We start from the raw sequence: 10,900 nt of genomic DNA, 5'->3' as shown, positions 1-10,900 counted from the left end.
GCCGTGGTGTCATCGGAGACCTTTCAGGTGGTCTTGGCTGGTCAAACCTGATGTATCTTAATCTGGAACAAATCCATAGTTTCTGGCTTTCTGTGGAAACAAAAGCAGAGCCTCCTTTCCAAAGCAACATATCCTTATATCCAAATTTTGAAGTCAAGGTACCTTTAAAATATACATTTTGGCATAACTCAACAGCTTTTGCAATCAAATGTTTTTCTTCAGTTATGAATATCAAAGAGAACATAATCCATATTCTCTGTGTGGTAGCCATCTTTACGTGGCTTATTTTTTTATATTAGCTTGAGCCTATTGCTTTAAACTGTAGCCTTCTAAGCCTGAAACGGTGCTGGCGCTGTTGGCACTTTAGCTTCCCAACATGGCGGTGATACGTTTTCCGCCAGCTCTGGGAGCCATCAACTCTCAGAAATAGTGGGTCTATGCTTCTATCAAAGCAGCGTGTAGCCCAGAAACCTCTTTTTTTTTTTTGTTTTGTACTAGCAAAGGCTAAATCCACCACACAGCTTAATGTGCCACTTGCAGAGGCATAATTCCCGCCATACTGCAGGTCGAGCATGCATGCCAGGAACCCGCCATAGTAGCTCAAACACGCAGGCTGCCGCTAGCTTAAAAGAGACAACTAGGAGCTGTTTTTAGCTCCATTTTAGAATCTTTTTACTCAGGTTTTAGGTGGAAACTCTTGCCACCACGTTGGACGCCATTTGTAGCTCAAACACACAGGCTGCCGCTAGCTTAAAAGAGACAACTAGGAGCTGTTTTTAGCTCTGTTTTGTATGGCTGTGGCAGGCTTTTTGTTAACTGTTCTTACAGCTTAAATTAATCCATTTCTATTAATCTATACCTTGCCACGTGGCTTGTGGCTTACCGGTACTTTACATCTTCCTTGTCCTGATGGTGGCTGGCAGTGTCTCCCTCACTCAGCCTTCCACTTCCCAGTTTTTTCTCCTCCTTGTCCCGCCTATACTTCCTGCCTGGCCACTGACCAATCAGTGATTTATTTATTGACCAATCAGCAACACATTTGACATACAGACCATCCCACAGCAACAGTGAACCTGATAGAATAGAAAAGGGGAACAGCCTTGAACTTGTTGACACAGGAAAAGACTTCCTGAACATTATTAGCACAAGCACTAATATCAACAGTTAATAAATCAGACCTCCTGAAGCTGAAAAATTTTTGTAAGGTAAAGGACACTGTCATTAGGACAAGGCACCAGTCTACAGAATGGGAAAAGAATTTTTTTTTACCTACTCTACATCTGATAGAGGAATAGTATACAAAACATAGGAAGAACTCAAGAAACCAGGCATCAAAAAACCAAACAAACCAACTAAAAATGGGGTATAGATCTAAACGTAGAATTCTCAATAAAGGAGACTCAAATGGCCGAGAGACACTTAATAAAAAATGTTCAACATCCTTAGCCATCATGGAGATGCAAATAAAAAAGATTTCATCTTACACATGTCAGCATGGCTAAGATCAATAACACAAGTGACAACTCATGCTGGTGAGAATGTGGAGCAAGGGAAACTTCCCCCTATTGCTGATGGTAGTCCTAACTTGGTCAGCTACTATAAGAATCAGTATGATTCCTTAGCAAGTTGGGAATCAATCTACCTCAAGATCCAGTGATATCATTCTTGGGCAAATAGAAAAAGGATGTTCTATTCTACCACTGGGACACTTGCTAATCCATGTTCATTGCTGCTCTCTCCATAAAATCCAGAAATTGGAAACATCCTAGATGTCCCTCAACAGAAGAATGGATAAGTAAAATGTGATATAGTTTCTCTATTATACATTGGTACTAAATAGCGTTCTATAAAAAAGCAGAAGAGAAAGGTAACCATATTGACAACTTAAGAAATTGGCATATTGGATCTTCTTGCATTCTTCTACATGCAGCCATATAATTTGACCAACACCATTTACTGATGACACTATTTTTTTCCAGTGTATATTTTTGGCTGCTTTATCAAAAATAAGTTGTCCGTAGACATGTGGGCTTTGATTCCCTTGTTCAACCTGTCTATTTTATGCTAATATCATGCTGTTTTTTTAATCACTATAGCTTTAAAGTATAACTTGAGACCAGAAATGGTGAGACCTCTCACTGTGTTAGAAGAATACAAATAGATCCATACCTACCACCCTGCACAAATCTCAACTCCAATTGTCAAAGACCTCAACATAAAACCAGGTAAACTAAACCTGATAGAAGAGAGTAGGGGAGTCGGGCAGTGGTGGCGCATGCCTTTAATCCCAGCACTCAGGAGGCAGAGGCAGGTGGGTCTCTGTGAGTTCGAGGCCAGCCTGGGCCACAGAGTGAGTTCCAGGAAAGGCACAAAGCTACACAGAGAAACCCTGTCTTGAAAAACCAAACCAAACCCAAAACCAAACAACAACAAAGAAGAGAGTGGGGGATAGCTTTGATCTCATTGGCACAGTTGAAGACTTTCTGAATGGAACATTGATAGCAGAGGCATTAAGATAAAAAAATTAATGAACAGAACCTCATGAGACTGAAAAGCTTCCACGTGGCAAAGGGCACTATGCTTTGGATAAAGAGGCAGCCTACATAATGGGAAAAGATTTTTAGCAATTCCACATCCAATAAAGGACTAATATCTAAAATATATAAAATACTCAGGAAACTAGATATCAAGAAACCAAATAGCCCAATTTAAAAATGAACCATATATATAAATAGAGACTTTTCAATAGAGAAAACAGAGAAAAATTCAACAACTTTAACTATCAGGGAAATGCAAATCAAAACAACTTAGAGATTACATCTTACACTTGTCAGAATGGATAACATCAATAATACAAGGGACAGCTCATGCAAATGAGGATGGGGAGCAAAGGTAACACTCCTTCATTGCTAGTGGGAGTGAAAGCTTGTATAACCACTATGTAAATCCATATGGAGGTGCCTCAGAAAGATGGAAATCAATCTATCTCAAGATCCAACTACACCATTCTTGCGCATATACACAAAGGACACTTTATCCAACTACAGGGACACTTTCTCAACTATGTTCAATGGTGCTATAATCATAATAGCCAGAAATTGGAAACAACCTAGATGTCTCTCAACTGAAGAATGGTGAAAGAAATTGTGGTACATGTAGACAATGATGCATTACTCAGATGCTAAAAAATATGACATATAATTTTTAGACTTTTGGATGGAACTAGAAAAAAAATCATCCTGAGTGAGGTAACCCAGACCCAGAAAGATAAATATGGCATGTATTCACTTATATGTGGACACTTAGCCATTAAATTACCAAGTTATAGGCTGTAGATCCAGAGAGGTTAGGCATAAAGGAAGGGACTAGGGAGGAGCACACAGATCTCCATAGAATGGGAAAATAGAAGAGAAATCAAGGGAATAGCCTTGATTTCATTGGCACAGTTTTTATGGGTGAACTAGGTAGAGGGTGGGAAAATGGGAATGGGAGCATCACATGTGTAGGGAGATGAGATTGGTTTGAGGGAGAGAATCCAGGGAATGAAGGCTAGAATTAAAAGGCATATAAGGAGTGGCAGGGAAACCTAGTGCAGTGGAATCTTCCTAAAATATACAAAGGCAATCCTAATTAAGTTTCCCAATAATGGTGAAGATGGAGTTCCAACTGGCAATCTCTTGTCACCAAATGAAGCTTGACATACAATCTATCTTGCCTGCAAAATATGCTAGGACAATTGTGGCACAAAGCTGGTGGGAATAACCATTCATTGTCTGGTTTGACTTAAGGCCCACTCCAAGAGATGAAATCCATACCCAACACTGCTGGATGACCAATAATCAGTGACTAGATAGTCCAGAGACCTAGGGTAAAACCAAATACTACTAGTCTAAAAAAGTAGTAACAATAAAATGGCCCCTAATTATATTCTGCTTTATTCATAGATTTGAGCATTTTTTAGCTATCAGAGAAGTTTCCTCCTGCTGCAGTAGGGAACAAATGTAGAGATCCACAGCCAAACATTTTGAAGAGAGAGAGAGAGAAAGAGAGAGAGAGAGAGAGAGAGAGAGAGAGAGAGAGAGAGAGAGAGAGAGAGAGAGACCTTGGAACTACAGCTCTAAATGGTCTATTTCCATGAAATCCCTCCCTTAGAGCTCAGAGAATCCCTAGGAAGAGGAGTCAGATGAGTGTAGGAATCAGAGAGGATGGAGGATATCAGCATAACAAGGTCCTCTAAATCAGTCAAACAAAGTTTATATGAGTACATGTAGACAATGATGCATTACTCAGATGCTAAAAAATATGACATATAATTTTGTTTATATGAGTACATGTAGACAATGATGCATTACTCAGATGCTAAAAAATATGACATATAATTTTTAGACTTTTGGATGGAACTAGAAAAAAAATCATCCTGAGTGAGGTAACCCAGACCCAGAAAGATAAATATGGCATGTATTCACTTATATCTATGAAACCAAAGTTTCATAGAGACTGAAGTTGCAATCACAAGGTCTACACAAGTCTGCACCAGATCCTCTGCATATATATTATAATTTTCAGTTTCGTATTCTTATGGGACTTATGAATATGTGAATGAGTGGTTCTCTGATTTGTGTCTTCTCTTGGGGCTCTTTTTCTTCTGTTGGTTTGCTTTGTCCAACTTCGACTTCATCATTTTTATTTTATCTTACTATATTTTAATTGCTATGTTTTGTTGTTTCATAAAAGAATAGAGGTAAAAATGTAAAAAACAAATACAAATTGAAATTTTTAATACGTCCTTTAATGTGTTTTAACACATTAATGTCCGTCCTTACATTTGTGCTCTGATATCTTTTTTTATTTCAGTGAATCACTGCTGATTAGTCTTATGCCTAATTTTTTTCACTATTCAATCTCAATTACCCATCTTTTACCTGATAACATGCAAGTAATTTAAGAGTCAGTTTTCAGTTATTATGATTGTAATAGAAGTATATGAGGAGATTTTGTTTCTTCAAACTGAAGTTAAAACATTTTCAGGATTTTTTTCTTTTTCCTCTGATATAGATGCCATATGAACTTTCAAATATTGTAATCCTCTCATTACTTATTTCATGTATTTATAACATGAACTCACAAATGATAAGATAATATTTTAGTGGAACATATTCATAATAAGTGTAAATTGTCCATGTAGGTAAAATAAATTTCATGAAAATCAAATAGAATCTACTCTGTCACTTTATTCACTTACATGATAAACAAATGTTGGGATGTAGATTAATAGCTATAAATTTAATTAGATAAGAATCAAAAGTTCTGGTGCACTGTTACAGTTTAGTATAGGCAACAACTGAATAATTCATAATTTAAAGTGCTAGTAGATAGTACTTTTGAATGTGTCCACCGCAAAATATTTGATGATATGTATGTATGTGACATCATTTAACCATTGCATAATTTAACATGTATTAAGGTATCATATACTACCTCATTCATATGTGTAAATTTTACATTTTACATATTATCTAAATGAATTTTAACAAAATATATAACTAGCAAAAATTATAAAATAAAAAGGTATTTTATGTTGTAGCATCAAGAGTCTGTGTGTAACAGAACATAGATATATAACAGAAAATTGTTCATGGAACAGTTTGAGAAGACATTCCCTCATTGGGGATACTAACCTGAATCCCAGTAGAATATCACAGAAGAAGCTTAAATAAAAACAAGCAACAAGAAAACATGGGATCAGGATTCCATGTTCCATCTGCTACCCGATGTAGGACTGTGCATGGGACATACAGGTCTATGATTCTGCGCTGCTTTTCTTCCCATTTAAGTCAGTCTAAAAGTTATACCTTGCTTTAATACATCTTTTATCTAGCTAAGAACTTATTTCAGGAGCTCTAGCTATAAAGTGCATAGTAAAACAATCTAGCTCTCTGATATCATAGGAAAGAAAATGATAAGGGAACCAGAATAGAAGGTGAAGGAACCATAGCTTACCATAATCAGGAAGACAATTTGGACTTTAGTCCTACAAGCACAAGGTTATAATTTCTGTGACCAACCTGGATTATCAAGAAAGTGAATAACTTTTGAGGCTATGGGGAAAAATAAAATACAGTTCTCTTCAAATGGGATTCATGCCAAACTTTTGATTTCCAGGATATATTTACATACCAATGGCAGTTCCCTGTAGCAGGCTTTTTCTTTTAGGCCACCAACCAGCTCCCAAATCATGACACAGATACTTGTTATTAGTTTTGAATTCTTGGCCTTAGCTTAGGCTCATTTCTTGCTAGCTTTATAATTTATCCTGTTTCTCTTCATCTATGTTTTGTTTGGGGCTTTTTACCTTTCTTATTTTCTGTATGTCTTACTTTCCTGCTATCTACATGGCTGGCTGACTGGTGGCTGCAGGCTTCCAGCTCTGGGCATGTCCATCTCTTTTTCTCTCATTCTCTACTCTGTCTTCTCTCTTGAGTCTAGATTTCTCCTCCTACTTATTCTCTTTGCCTGCCAGCCCTGCCTATTTCTCCTCTGCCTAGCTATTGGCTGTTCAGCTTTTTATTAGTCTATCAGGTGCCTTAGGCAGGCAAGGAAAAACAGCAACACATCTTTACCTAATTAAACAAATGCAGCAGAAACAAATGTAACACATCTTTACATTGTTAACCAAGGCAGCAGAAACAAATGTAACACACTTTTATACAGTTAAAGTAATATTCTGCAACATAATCAAATGCATAACATCTTTGCCTAGTTAAAATAATACTCTACAACAGTTTCCCCTCCCTCCTCTCCTCCCAGTCCTTCCCCCCAACTCCTACCCATTTCCACCTCCCAACCCACTGCTCTTCCATTTCTGTTTAGGAAAGGGCAGTGTACCATTCCAGGATTCTAAGAGATCAATGTTCATTTGTTTGTTTATTTTTAAACCATACATGTATATTTAGCATTGTGCTGTGACTGGTGACTCAGTTTGTAGGTACATCCACACCTTCATGGAATTTTCTCTTCTGTGGGACCAAGATAGAGAAATTTTTGGTATATGAGCAATTGTTTTCCAAGACTATAGCTGAATATTAATACTCTTTTGTCCTTTTACACCCCTCAAATCTCAAGTGTTTACTTGCAGGTATTGGTGATGCCACACTTGAAGGCTATTTCCTTATGACCATACTGCCCATGCATTAAAACCCATCCTTTGTCTCCATTTAGATTTTTTGTCTCATGAATCAAGGAGCATATAGCTGGAATGAAAATAAGATTCCCATTGGAAGAAAGGTATTTGCTGAGAACCAGATACGTGTTTCTTCATTATACTGTTTTTTGTGAGTTTGTATTTATCTATATACTCTGTCATCTATTTATCATCTATCATCTATTTCTCCAAAATTAAAGTTTTACAAATAGAAGCTGAAAACCACGAAATGTTAAATGACTGCCTTAAGTCTAGCACCATTAAGCCTTTCAAGTCTGTTACCCTGACAGATGGCTGGCAGTGAAGAAACACTCCACACATTAAATTGAATGAGTCAAAGGTGGTCTAGTATCTCATGTCCCATCTCATAACATGCTTTTTTAAGTCCCCCAAAAAGAATAATGGAGACTTTGTTAACCTAAAACATAAGTACAGATGCACAAAGACAATAGTCTCCATGAGAAAAACTTAGAAAATCATTAGTAACTGAATAGACTCCTGAAATAGTTTTTAAGATATAAAATTAAGTGTTCATGACTGTTTTAGCTCATTGGCAGAATACAGGCTTAAATTAACATGAACAAAGCTTTGAATTTTATCTCCTGTGCAAAAAGAAAAAAGTGACTATTATTTATAAAAATGTCATCAGACGCATACTTTAGAATATAGAAATTAGTATATAAAATGATTTGTATACATCTAAATATCACTTCATAAAAGTACTTTTATGCAGTTTTTATGGTGCTAAGCTATATTTTTTTTCCAGGAGAGTTTATCTCCATTCTCTACAGATAGAGAGAACAAAGTGAAAAGAATTGATTCCATCCAAGTCCAGCACAGTGAAACAATGTTATAGATATTATATACAGGGTGATTGATACAGCTACCTACAGAAGTTTAGGTGATTCAAGGGCAGCTGCCTTACCAAAAGGCTTACCAAAGCATGAGTGAGGACTAATAGAGGTGTATCAGTGAAAGTTCCTGTCCAAAAAGTAGCAGCTGTATGGCCATAGCCCCCTTTCCTCTGACATTTGTTTCTTGCTTATGTAATCTTAGGGAGGGTCTTTGTGAGTCTTTTAAGTTTCCTGACCTTCTAGTGAGTCTCCTCAGCTTCTCTCATCCACCCAGGAGGGAAAGTTTGAAGACAGGATAAAGCTACACACAGTGTAAGTATATAATTTTTCATTAATTTATAAATTATCTTCTTATCTCCAACCAATTTGGAACTTATAATATACAGAGTTATTTAATTAGGTACAGTACAAGAATGGTTTATGGTATTTTGCTTTCATAATCCTACAGATGAGAAATCTGAAAACTTTCCAGTTTAAATATCAATTCTGAGTAAAGGAGATTGCATTCAAACATGGCTGGCACTGCATAGGAAAGAAAGCATTATTTGAATCCCATTTCTTTTCTGTGAACCAAAGATTAAAACAATAGAGACAACCTTGGAAGCAGAATTGCGTTAGGCTTTCTGTCCTTACATCACCTAGAAAACAATATCACACATGAGTAGTCACCAACACAGGCTATTGCACTCTAGACAGCCTGTGTTTTCATAGGCTAGATTCATGATAATGAATCTATGGCTCCTCAGGGAATGATTTTAATTTACTAAATATGTCAGGGATCTACAACCATCATCAGCAAAACTTGCAGATTGTCTCAAGGATGCTTTCATGAACTGCTTGGTCATTATATTCTATGTTCATTGCTGTGGTTGGCATCATTTCCAACCAAGAGACTCTCTTAAGATTATTGTTAGTGTAATACCTATTTTACCAAAATTTTCTGTTTCTATAGCATCATTTCTACTTCTCTCTTTTTTTTCAAGGTACATTTAATTTAATATCAAGAATTTGATACAAAAGGCCCAAATACAATGAAGGAACACATTCCCCCATTTAACACCAATGACAAAGCTGTTCAACATGTGCCTGCTGAGTGAGATGAGGGTTTACTGAATAACGGGAGTCTCTTCATGGCTAATACCTTATACAATCTAGTTTTGAAATGAATACTCAGAATGCTTCAAACACTTGAAACCTGAAGTGTGAGACCACACCTTCACCTTTGTACAGTCCCCCATTAAGGTTATTTATAGTTTCCACGACCATTCAAAGAACAAACCAATGATGGAAACCACATAGACTTAAGGCTCCATTATGTAATAAAGAGCTCAGAGCTAATGGATAAATATATGCACTACCTGTACTGGTAGTTATGACTTGATTGTCTCACAGCTTATTAGAAGTTGGTTCTTAGCATGTAAACTCTTTAAAGGCAAAATTCTCCTCATTTGGGTTTTGACCCAGAAGTTCAACGATCATGAAGTCCACAGTCTTATTGGCATAACTGATGTACAGTGTCTCTAAGTCACTATGCTCAAGGTGAAGAGCGATGCATATTCCACTTTTACATTTTACTGGAATTTTACATGTTCAATTCATGATTTAAAGCCTCTAGGTTTTCAATCCTCCAAACTGTCTGAAGACACAGTGTGCCACAGACTTGACTTCTGTTTCCCCTCTATTTTCTTCAAACAGAAACATTTCTCAGGTGTCTACATGTTCTAGAAGGGGAATTTTTTGGAGGTGGCCTCTTCTTTGGAATAGTCCGATGGCATCAGGCCTCTAAATCAAGGGGAAGGGGAAGAGAAAAGCTGAAACACAAGGTTCATCTGGTAAATTTTACATTAACCATTACAAGCTTGACAGTATAAGAATGTGACTTTTTTGGCTCAAAAAGTCTGAGTCTTGGTGTGGAAACGAGTACTTGGCTGTCCCACCACATCTTTCTCGAGATAGGACTGTCAGGGAAGTCTTGACTGGGGAGTATGATTTGTTTGCCTATCAGGCGTAAACTTCCAGGCACTCAGTTCATTTTGGGCTTGCTCCAGTTTGTCTTTAGTCTGTTCCAGTTCACCTTTCATTTTTAGGAAAAGCAAGTTGATTGCTGGGTCTACCATTGTTGATCGCAGTTGGGCAACACTTGGCTGCTGGACTTGCTTGAGTACTGGATTTGAGTAGTACACTCCTGCATCTCCTGCTCCTTGGTTGCTAATCGCATGACAAGAATGATTTCTCTGCGTGCAGACTCCTGCTGTTGCTGCTTTAGTTTTTCTTCAGATTCCCTTAAGCCAGTCACATCGTTTGAATTAAGGTCTGTGTACTTTCCTCCAATGCTTGAACGTATGCTTCTTACTGTTTCCATCATAGAATCAACTCATCCCGTGCCATAACTTTTAAGTCTGTTTGGCTTAATCGGATCTTTTTAGGAAGAGGTTCTTCGTTGGTCATCTTGTACCCCGAGACGCGCCTCTTGGCCCTGGTCACCACGCAGGGCGCCTCCAGCGAGGAGGAGAGGCGAAGGGAGGCTGGCCAACCTGCTCCGGGCCTCGGGGCGTGGAGGAGCCACTGCAGGGCCACCCTTGGCGGAGTCCCGCACCTGCCCCGTGCGGGGTCTGCAAGCTCAGCCGCTGTACTTCTCTTTTTACCACTCTTTCTCTTTTCTTCCAACACAATTTAAAACCCTTCTTTTCCTATTATTACATTACTTACTTTCTCTTGTATATAAAATATATTCAGATCTGGTTGTAGATATGAATGTGAGCTAAGCATTAAGGTCCTAGATGATAACTTAATACTATTATTTTATTAAATAGATATAGTATTAAATGGACACTTGGTTGCTTAT

At 37.6% G+C, this 10,900-nt stretch overlaps 1 pseudogene; it reads right to left on the bottom strand.

The window, feature by feature from the left end:
- Nucleotides 1–9,776: 9,776 nt before the first annotated feature.
- Nucleotides 9,777–10,503, bottom strand: LOC128112510 (pre-mRNA-splicing regulator WTAP-like; annotated as a pseudogene).
- Nucleotides 10,504–10,900: the final 397 nt, after the last annotated feature.

The sequence above is a fragment of the Peromyscus californicus genome, unplaced genomic scaffold (genome assembly GCF_007827085.1).
Source record: "Peromyscus californicus insignis strain IS unplaced genomic scaffold, ASM782708v3 Scaffold_17__1_contigs__length_78620276, whole genome shotgun sequence".
In the NCBI taxonomy this organism is placed as follows: Eukaryota; Metazoa; Chordata; class Mammalia; order Rodentia; family Cricetidae; genus Peromyscus; species Peromyscus californicus.
Note: the sequence above shows the minus strand (reverse complement) of the source record. Positions and strands in the feature narration are given on the sequence as shown.